The sequence below is a fragment of the Prosopis cineraria genome, unplaced genomic scaffold (genome assembly GCF_029017545.1).
Source record: "Prosopis cineraria cultivar Desert tree isolate PC_DT_omini unplaced genomic scaffold, ASM2901754v1 PC14, whole genome shotgun sequence".
In the NCBI taxonomy this organism is placed as follows: Eukaryota; Viridiplantae; Streptophyta; class Magnoliopsida; order Fabales; family Fabaceae; genus Prosopis; species Prosopis cineraria.
In genome coordinates, this window is record NW_026555345.1 from 4,592,551 (window position 1) to 4,604,403 (window position 11,853).

Sequence of the window (11,853 nt, forward strand, 5' to 3'; positions counted from 1 at the left end):
ATGTCCCTTTCATCGCCCCTCCCCTTTCCAATAATTGGTGACATTGCACAAAGCCACTCATCGTCGTCTATTGCACAAAACTAGTGGTGGCCATTAAACCCAGCCAACTTGCTTCCATTATTGCACAAAACTAGCAGCAATCATCCTCTAATGTCTCACAAAGCCACTTCAAGGAGCTTTAAACTTCATATTCAAACCATGTTCACAAATTTAAACTTCATGTTTTAACAAATATTATATTCAAAAATAAGGTGGTGGAGATCTAATCTTGCTATGCATGAAGAATACCAAATAAATGGTGACTAGAGGAGGATGATTTGCTCATTGATGGTGAGCAAATCATCATTTAATGTCATTGAAAGGTTTGTGTTGCAAATTGTTGATTAGTCTTTGCTATGGCTAAGAGGATCAAGGAGAGATTTAAGGGTCAAATGGAGGAAGGGGGGTACAATGGAAAGAGGGGCATTGGAATTGAATGCCATGTGATAGAATTTGATTCTGCTAATTTTAGATGAATAAGATTTCTTAGAAATCATGTTTACAGCACACCATACATGCATTGTCATGGATTTCATTTCATTTCCCTTTCCTTGATTCCAGTCCACCAAATGTAGCCTGGGTCTATCAAAACTTCTTATTCAAGGTTCTTCTATATGTCTCCTTGATGAAGGGAAGTTGTTCATCAATAGCAATCTCAAAAATAATATATAGCCTATTCAAAATACTTTCTTCATTTTCAAATATAAGCAAAATTGAACTAACCAACATAGTTTAAGAAAGTTGGTTAATTCTAATAACTATATTTGAAGATGAAATATTTGGACTAAAATGCCATTGTGATTAGTCCTTTATTTTTCCCTTATTTAATTATACTATTATTTAATGAAGGGCGATTAAGGAATGATGTTGTAAATATTTCTTGAAAATTATTGTTTTTGCTTATAATTAAAAGAAACCATGTAAAAGTTCTACTTAGATTTAAAAATTGAGGGAGTTGTAAATGGTAGGGATGGAACAGTCCAACCAAAGTTAAGTTTGTACCTAAAAACCATTTTTCTTTTAAATAAACCTATTAAACTTCTGTATGCTACATTTGGTTAATAATAAAAGGCTTGCATGGAGATGGAAAAGGAAACCAAAAGGTGGAAGGAACTGTCAAACATAGTGGGATAACATTTTCCTCATTCTATAGGAATATATTTATTTGATCTTCATTTCTTCTAAAAGTTGATTGAATTGAATGCATGCCCAAAAATGTTATTAGCTCGCCCATTTAGTTTAAACATTATTTTCATTTCGTTAGTTCTTAACCACATCTTTATAACTAGAGAAATTCATGACTTTTTAATTATATTCAAATATTTTTTTTAACAATTTATGTTCAAATACTTCTATTACTATCTATTGTTTCGACCATGTTTTAATTTCACTTTAGCCCACCCTAAAAAGTTCTAGAAATGTAGTTAATGGTAGCAAAAACTATCCCTAAGCATTTTCTAACAAGTAGAAGAACTAGAGGGAATTTGGGAAGAAACTATAACAGTAGCCCATTAAAGGTAAGAGTTGCAAGGACAAGTAGATAGGAAAAAATTTCCCCAGTTTGTCTATAAAAAGGAAATCAAAAGAGTAGAAACACATTTAGACACCAACAAACGCTTACATATTTCCTGAAAAACTTAAAATAAATACATGCCAATTTCTTCTTTCTTTCTTTTTTTGTGCGAGTGCCTAGCATTATAGGCCTGCCTCACTTAAGTAAATTAAAAAGGAACAATTATTAGCAATTGATCCAAGCATTCAAAACATTGTTATTGTTTTCTTCACATCCATTGTAGGTCCACACTCATCCAACGTAGCTCCAAGATTTCCAACATCCAATAGATCTATAACACCCTGCACAAACTTGCATCATGTTCATTTTCAGCATCCATCAAATCCATAGCACCTTTGTTTTGACATTTTCTTTCATTTTCCATCTTAAAGAGTCCTTTAGTAATGTTCTTTTATAACACTAGCCACACTATATTCATTATTACTTTATTTCCAATTCGTGGATCTTCAATTTCTCTATATCTTTTTTTTCCCATTCTCAATTTTCTTTATCTTGAACAGTTGTTGGCAAAAGTGGGTAAAATCATTTATGGGATTATATGTGGAGGATTGTTGGATATTATAATTCCTTTGTTAAATATATATATATATATATATATATACATGCTTTTAATTATTCACTCCATTGCTAATATCTTCAGTAAAATTATTGGTATGAAAAAAGCATACCTGTGGCATATCTGAACCATGACACGTGAATGATAAAACAATCTCTAGAAAACACATTCAATGATAGCACATCCACTACCTCTACATAATGACAAGTTACTTTGTCTGGAGATTCTCTCTTAGCTTTCAACCTTCCACTACTATTGGAGCATTCATTTTGGGAGTTCTCTTTCATCTAAAATGTGGTGAGTACGTGCGTGCACGCACATGTGAGGTTTTAAATGAGTTCGAATTTGAGGGCAAATTTGGCATTGATAGTGTTCATATTCACCGTTGCCTATCTCAACATATGTTTTGATATTCACATCCCCAATACCCAATTTTATTTATAAACATCATCGAATCTTACTACCTCATCACAACATACCTTTAGTGGGTACAATTTAGTAAAACCAAACAAGATCAACTTGTCAAGAATAGCTCTTAAGATTGTTAGCAAAAGTGGGTAAAATTATAGTCTGAGTCATGCTCAAAGACACTATCCTGAAGAGCTATTCCGCCATACTAAGTTAATTAGTGGCTACTCCTCAAAATTAAACAAATTCTTTCTACTAAAAGTAAAGATACAGAACAATAGAAATTCAAAGAATAAACTCAAGTATATGCACAATGAAGCAGTGTGATAAAAGAGGAGAGAAAGGTTAAGAGCACAAAGGCTCCTCCAAAATATGTGGCAAGCACTACCTTTTATAGGCAATGAACTCAAAAAACTAGGTAATAAAACTATCCTAATCACATTTAAAAAATCCAGTTCAAAAATAATGAGGCTAAATAAATAAATTTAAGTAGGGGGTTATAGTAATCAATATTATTAAAGTATAATATTTTCTTTTGAAATACTTATAAATATTTTATAATATCTAACAAATTATACCCCTAAAATTTTTGCTATTAATGATGGTTTTACACGTTACCTGCCTTGTGCGTACCTGGTTTTAACAAATACTCTAGAGATTTTGCCACAATCTCATAGAAGCGGCCCCAATCCACATTCGTATGGGTGATTTCATTAAGTGTATCTACAATGAATACACCATCCAAAAAGAACTATGAATATCATTAAGAGCTTTCGCTCAATCTCCGGTCAATGCATTCTAGTACTTTCTCGAGCCATAGGAAGGGACAAAAAATTTTGTACTAGCAGAATTAACATGTGACTTGTTCTTATCTATTGAATCTCATTCATGGGATCTCCAATTATAAATGTTGGATTACCATCATTGTTAATTTTAAATAGGCTTAAGTCTTATTCCCCTCGACATTTTAATAATTAAAATTATCCCCAGAGGCTAGTTAACAAATTTGTCGGATTTACATTTGATATCACATAATCAATTGAGAAAACTCCCCCTTTTTAGCATGCTTAATTGTATCTTAAACGATGTCATCGAATGCCATTATTCTCTTTACAATAGCTATATTGATATGGCTTGTATCGGTTTTACTCATAATATAATATTTACTAAGAAGTTTCTCAACTACTTAGCCTTATTATCAACTAACTTTAAAGTAATAAACTTTGGCTCATATATTAATTTATTTAGGTACTAATAGATTTTTCCTCATCTGAATATCAAATTAAATTTCCACCATTGTATTATTTTAATATAATGGAAATTCATTATATGTGATACCATCATTTATGATATCCCTCAAACACTCACTTGTCTCATCCTCTTATAAAACTACTTAATATGCTCAATCTCCACACAACATAACTATATCATGGGATTAACATTAATTAATACAATAAACTCTCTAAAATTTATACATGCATATATAAATTGAGCAATGGAATCATCCCATTTTCATTTTAAAAAAATGTTAATATCATGGGAATGCTCATCAACAAGTGTCGGTTTCACATCAAGATAATTGCGATGAAGATTTTCCACAGCTTAGCCTCCAATTTCAAGTAATGCATTCTAACTCTATTATTGTCGTATCATCATATTTATTTTCATCACTACTAAAAGTGGATTATTTCTTGTGGATTTCCTCACATGAATTTATAATTCAATTAACATCCGTATATTTTATACAGTGAGAATCTACGATACACAATATCATAATTCACAGTGTCTTTCAAATATTTTATTCATCTTATGGGACCATAACACATGAACAAATCATTATTCACAACAATAAATATTTGTGCCAAGATAATTAAATAGGTCATGTACTTATTTCAAATACATTTATCTACACAAACAAATAATTAAATTTGTGCTATCATCATGATGCTTATTTCTAAACACATAATTTCATAATTAACAAACTTTGATCTTATATAAATAATAGCCTCCTCTTAATTAATTTTCCTCTCTAAATCACAACACAAAATAATATCTTGGCATTTATAAAATGAGGCCAATATTTTGGCACAACATATTTTTTAGTAAAGCAAAATCATTTTTTGCAAGATGCTCCACACATTAGGCACCTTCATACTTTCAAATATTTCAATCACATGAAAAATATTCCATGCCTTGACAACAATAATTCTGATTAAATTAAAATGGGAGGATAATTACTATTATTAATTTATAATAATTCCTTTTGAAATACTTAAAGATATTTTATAATATCCAAGAATCTTCCACATAGTTCAAAAGGAAGGAGAATTTTTGAAAAACTATCTTATACAAATAATTTTGTATCTCCAAAATTAGTTTCCAAAATTTTGAAAATTGCCCAGTACTGTGTCTAACTCATATGCAATTTTATGTGAAAGCTCATTTTTCCTCTAAACCCATTTACTAGGCCTAAGTTCACATCTTAGTATTTATAAACTAAGGCCTCCATTCATTTAAGCAACATAAGACTTTTCTTTTTGACACAATTGCAACAATCCCCTACAAGTATCAAAAAGACTACTATCATCTGAGTTATTCAATGGAAGATAATCACTTTGAATTTGGTGTTGTTCGACTTGAACTAAACCTAGACTAATAAAACTTAACACACAAAAAAGTCGTTATAACTTTGTTATTAAACCAACAGATCTTGGTCATGTACTAAAGATCTTATTAGTTGGATTATATCCCCACAATTTCTATTATTAATAATAATTTTGCACATTATCGATCATGCACACACCTGATTTAACAAATGCTTTAGAGATTTTGCCATGATCTTATAGGAGCAGCCCCACTCTATATTTGTATAGGTATTTTCATCAAATATGTCTGTAATGAATACACCACTCGTAAGAGCTATGAAAAACATTAAGAGCTTTCGTTCAACCTCCGATCAATGCATTCTAGCACTTTCTCAAGCCATAGAAAGGAACAGAAAATTTAGTGCTAGCAAAACTAACAAATGACTTGTTCTTACCTATTAAACCTTTTTTATAGGATCTTCAATCATAAAGGTTGGGTTGTCATCATCGTTAATTTCAAATAATTTTAAGTTCCATTCCCCTTGACATTTTAAAAATTAAAATCATCCCTAAGGACTAGTTAATGGATCCATCAAATTTACATCTGATCTCACATGATCAATTAAGATAGCTTCCTTTTTAAGAATGCTTAATTGTATCAAATGATGTCTACATATGCCATCGTTCTCTTTGCGATAACTATCACCTTTTGGCAATTACACAAATAATCGACATAATATGTGTCAGTTTTATTCTCAATTCAATATTATTTACTAAAAAATTTCTCAACTACTTAGTCTCATTATTAGCCAACTTCAAAGTAATATACTTTGACTCATATAATATTTTATTTGGCCACTAATAAATTTTTTCTCATTTGAATATAGAATTCAATTTACATTATTAGATTACTTTAATACAATAGAAATATATTATATGTGATACCAACATTTATGGTATCCCTCAAACATTCATTTGTCTTGTCCTCTTATGAGATTACTTGATATGCTCAATCTCCACACAATATATGTCATGGATTAAATGCAACAAGCTCTAAAAAATTTGGTTATACATACATGCATAGATTGAGCACTAAAATCATCTCGTTTTCATTATTTTTTAATATCATGTTTGAATCATAGGAATGTTCATCGACATTAAGTGTTGGATTTACATCAAAATAATTACTATGAAAATTCCCCACAACTTAGCCTTCAATTTTAGAGCAATAAACTCTATGGTCTTATTATTATATTTGCTTCCATCACCACTAAGGGTGGATAATCACTAGTAGATCTTATTACATTAACATTCATATATTTTGTACAACAGGGATCCATTATTCACAATCCCATAATTTAGAAAATATTCTATTTTTCTCATATGAATCATAATACATAAAAATCATTATTTACAATCACAATAATCAATGTTCATGCCAAGATAATTAAATAAGTCATGCACCTATTTCAAAATATATTTATCTACCATACTAGATAAGTGATTAAATTTTGTGTCACCGTCATAATGCTTGTTTCAAGCCACACAAAATTACAAACTTTGCCCTCGTGCAAATAATAGCCTTCTCTTAATTAATTTATTTGCCTAAATCATGACACAAAAACATCTTAGCATTTATAAAATAAGGTTGACAATTTGACATAGCACACTTTTAAGGGTAAAACAAAGTAATTTTGCTACACACCCGCACACTTTAAAATATTTTAATTATATGAAAAATATGTTCATGATTTATACTAATTCTAATTAAATTATAATCTCATCATATAATCTCCTTTCATTTTAATTAAATTAAAATTTCTCATAATTATAAACATATTATAACACATGCAAAGATCACTCACAGTTTAAATATCAATACGTGAGTGGATAACAAATTTTTCCAGGACATCTATGAAACTGTGCAAGTTTGTAGACACCATGTCACCATCATTTTTTTTAAATTCACACACCATTAAATTCAGCATAGTAAGAAAAACACTCTAAACATCTCTCAATAAGGCTATATGACATATTAAGGCCAATATGAGATATTTCTCAACCATTGAATTAAACCAAGGTCAATTTCATGTGCAAGAAGGCAACGTTATAATATTTAAATTAAATCACCAATGCATCCTATGGGTTAATGCTATATCAAAAAATTGATGTCTCATCACCTCATCATTTGTGTAACATCCACTTAATTATAATTATTCAATTCATGAAAACCTCATTCAAGCATGTTAAAAAACATGTCTGGTTTTAATTTAATCGAACACCCTATAATTTACAAATTAACATATAAAGGCTGATAATATTTTAATTTCTTAAATGCACCAACTATAACATCTAAGCATACCTCATGTGTTTAGGATGTTTCAAACCAAACCAAAATAGTTTAAATTTCAGACCTGTCATTAACCAATATTTACATTCAAATGAATTCAATGGTAATGACATATAAACTGATGCCAATTCAATTCCCTCTTTTTGTCCTTTTAAGAACCCATTAATTTATAATGGAGGTAATGCATCATCATAGCCATGCAATAAAGTGGTTTCCACGTATATCAAAAAATTATGCATCAAATGGGAAAAAATTGCCAAAAATATTCAATCCATTGCCTAATGTAGCTTCACAAAATTCAAAAAATTGTTCTCAGCAAAATAACTCACATTAAAAACATTAAAAGCCTTTATAACAGCTATACTTAATCATGTTTTTGTGAGTTTTGAAAATTTACTAGTAATCAATTCTCTTTAGTAGTTTGGACCCACATATTGTATTCAATGATTCATAGAATATCCATTGTTAAATAGTTTGTCAAATGACTGGACATAATCTTAAGCGACAATTACTTAGAAATGTAAAGCAAACTTTAGAGAGAGCACAAGAGTATTTCATACCTCATTTCAACAACTTGTGCTAAGAGAATACTTGCTAGCAAGAGTTTGACAATCATATGTGTGGTATTAGGTTTGAAGTGAGTGTGGTTAAGAAGCAGCTTGAAGACACATTACCAACCATAATAATCATTGCTCGCCTTTACTGCATGCCCCACATCAAATAACATAGACCCATAACCCAACCCTACTACTTCATTGTGTTCACACCCACTATCATTTTCTTTTTTCCCACACGAGCAGAAAACAAGATTCCACTTCTAGCCACCAACATCAATGTATATAATATAGGACTATTGATAACTCCTCATAAGCACCTCTTTTAGAAACACAGCCAGCACTTGAACAAACAATGAGAATGCTAAAGCGTGGATTAATATAATGTTTCAACCTTTTATTCGAAAAAGGTATCATTACATGAATGTATAAGCAAGTTTTAATTTCTTATTCCATGTCATATTTGAAATATGCAACAAATAGTACTTGACTGAATGTTTACTCTATGTCAAGTTGTCAAAAACTTTATTTCCAATTTCATTGCTTAAACATATATATGCCAGAATATTGTCTTTTCCTTCCACGTTCTTTGCATATACTCAAAATCACATGATCATGCATTTATAAAATTTAATAGCTCTTGCACAACTTATTTGAATTCTTTAGCGACAAATCACAATATAATATAATAAACTAGAAGCAAATAAAGCAAAACTAGATATTTAAACTTATCTCATTTCCATTTGTGATCACCCAGACGAATTTAGATAAACCTTACCAGAACTTTGATCAAACCATTCGAGTAGCACTTTAACCAAATGAATTAATGGGAATTAGCTCTTAAGATTGTTAGCACTTTAACTCAAAATCATAGTTTGAGTTGTGTCTAAAGATACTGTTCTTAAAAGCTATTTCACCACATTAGGTTGATTAGCGACAACTTTTTGAGATTAAATAGACTCTTCCAACTAAAAGCAAGAACACTGAACAACATAAATTCATGGAATAAAGTCAAGTATATGCACAATGAAGCAATGTGATAAAAGTGGAGAGAAAGGCTAAGAGCACAAAAGCTCCTGCAAAACATGTGGTAAGCATTACTTTTTATAGGCAACGACTTTAAAAAATTGGGCAATAAAACTACCTTAATCACATTTAAAAATCTATTATAAAAATAATGAGGCTAAATAAATAGATTTAAGTAGGGGGTTATAATAATCAATATTATCAAATTATAATATTTCTTTTTGAAGGACTCATAAATATTTTATAATATCCAACACTCGCATCATATGAAATCATGACAAAAGATCCTAGACTTGTCATTTAATTAAGAAGTTAGATTTGTTGTCAAGATTGATGATTAATTCTTTTAGCATGCCTTCGAAACAAAATAACCAACAGCACTATCATAATCTTGCCAAACCAAACATGATTTAAATAACTCTTTGGTTTTTGTTTTCATTTTTTTTGTTTTTACTACCTATTTTGCTATGCAATTTTTGAAATTATTTTTAAAAAACAAATAAAAAGAAAATCTATTTGAATGTGCTAATTTAAAAATAGTTTAAGGATTAAAAAATTGGCCAATAAAGATGGTCACTAGCGATTAATAGTAGTGGCTTATAATAATTATTGATCAAGATAACCATAGTTTTCAATAATCAAATATAATGTATTTTAAAAATAAAAAAATGAAATGAAAACAAAAACTGAAAATAGTTAGATTAAAAACACTCATTCAAACAAGTTTTTTTAATTGTTTTGTTTTTAAAAATAAAAAATTGTTTTTGAAAAAACCCAAATAGGCCTGAATATTCTCTTTCTCTTTTTGTTTTTTTGACTGCACATCAATCATTACTTTTATATACATATTTCTATTGCATTTTCCTATTTCATTCTATTTTTAATTTGATAAAAAGAAATTCAACACACGGATGATATGGGGCTTTAACCCATGCGATTTGCCAATTACTAGCATACCGTAGTTTGGTTTGATTTTTGTTACATTGATGTTGATTATGGTGAATAATAAAGTTAGTCTAAACTTAACATATTGACATTAAATTAAATATAGTTAGAGAGAGGAAATAAAAAGAAAATAGAATATCATCAATATAAATATAAATATACAAGGCGAATCAAAGTTTCAAATCTCGTTGGAAGATACTTACATTTAGTTATTGATAATAGGACTATCTTTAATACGATAACGGATAATGCTTGACATCAAATGAAACAAAACACTTTGTTTGAACCAAAATCAGAGCGATAGGCCTAATTGTGGTGATATCTAAAGACCAAGCTAGAAAAGAAGAACACTTGGCCCCTTAATAGTTCAATCTTGCACGAATAAGTGGGATGGTGCATTTTGAGAAAAGGCTTGACTAAGTTATGCCCACTTCATCCACTCTTTAATATTCTCAACGCACTCACGCTTATTTTTTCGCACAATGGAGCTTTCTTAGAGATTTAAAGGCACAAACAGCTGTGTACTCCTATTGGTGCCAAGTGTGAATTTGAAAGAGAATATGCCATTATCATTTGTTATAAATAGGTAATGAGCGTGTAATTTAAGGGATCTTGATACTCTACCAAATTTATACTAGACTTGCTTAGCACAAATATTTCTACTAGCCCTGCATCATCTCTAATTCGCCCAGCGCAACTTATTTTTCTTGTGCCAACTTAATGCTCGTTTAGATTTCAGTTGGATATAATAGATTATAAAAAAATAATTGATTAAGTGCCTGTTTGAATTTTAGTTAGGTGTAATAAATTATAAAAATAATTGATTAAGTGGTAGATTTTTATCATAATTGATTATATTATAATACGATCTGTTTGGATACTGTTTTTTTAAAATTAATTTTAATAGAATTGAAGATATTTGAATAATTTATTTAGAATCAATTTTAGCTATATAAATTACCATAATTTTTTAATGTTATTAAATTTTGTGCCTTTCTTACAATTTTTTCTTGGGCCTTCCTTGTATTTTTTTTTCATATTTGATAGATAATTTGAATGCAAAAGCCAAGTCTGGGAGCTTTGAGAAAAAATTAATTTTTTTTGGCAAAAATTGATTTTCTGGACAAATGAGTGTTTGGATAGTTTTGCCAAAAATTAATTTTTTTGCCTCAAATAATCAATTAAGACGCTATCCAAACAGGCACTAAGTGATAGATTTTAATCATAATTTGTTTGGATTATCTCTATTACGCAATCTGTTTGGATATTATTTTTTTAAAATTAATTTTAATAGAATTAAAAATGTTTGGATAATTTATTTATAATCAATTTTAGTTGTATAAATTACCATAAAGGATATTTCTTTTTAAAATTAAATTATAGATAAATTTGTATTTAATATTATTAAATTTCTTTCTAAAATGAATTTTATTTTTATTAAATTTTATGCCTTTTTTAATTTTTTCTTGAGCCTTTATTTGTAATTTTCCCAATGTCTTTGATTAGCTTTTCCCTAGAAGCTCACAAATACAGCTTTCAAAAAAAATTAATTTTAACACTAATAATCAATTAATGACAAAAGTTGATGTTTAGATTTTTTTTTTGTTAACCAAATAGGCACTTAATGTCCAGCTGAAGAAATTGATTATTTGCCTAACCAAATTGGCACTTAGTGTCCGAAACTAGCTTCAATGTCTTATTTGCCTTTTCATATCTACGAGGCAGATCATTGTACTTGCTTTTCCTTAAATAATGTTATCAAGCTTTACCCATCATTGACAATGCATTCATTATTGTTCTTGTTAGTCACTCGACTT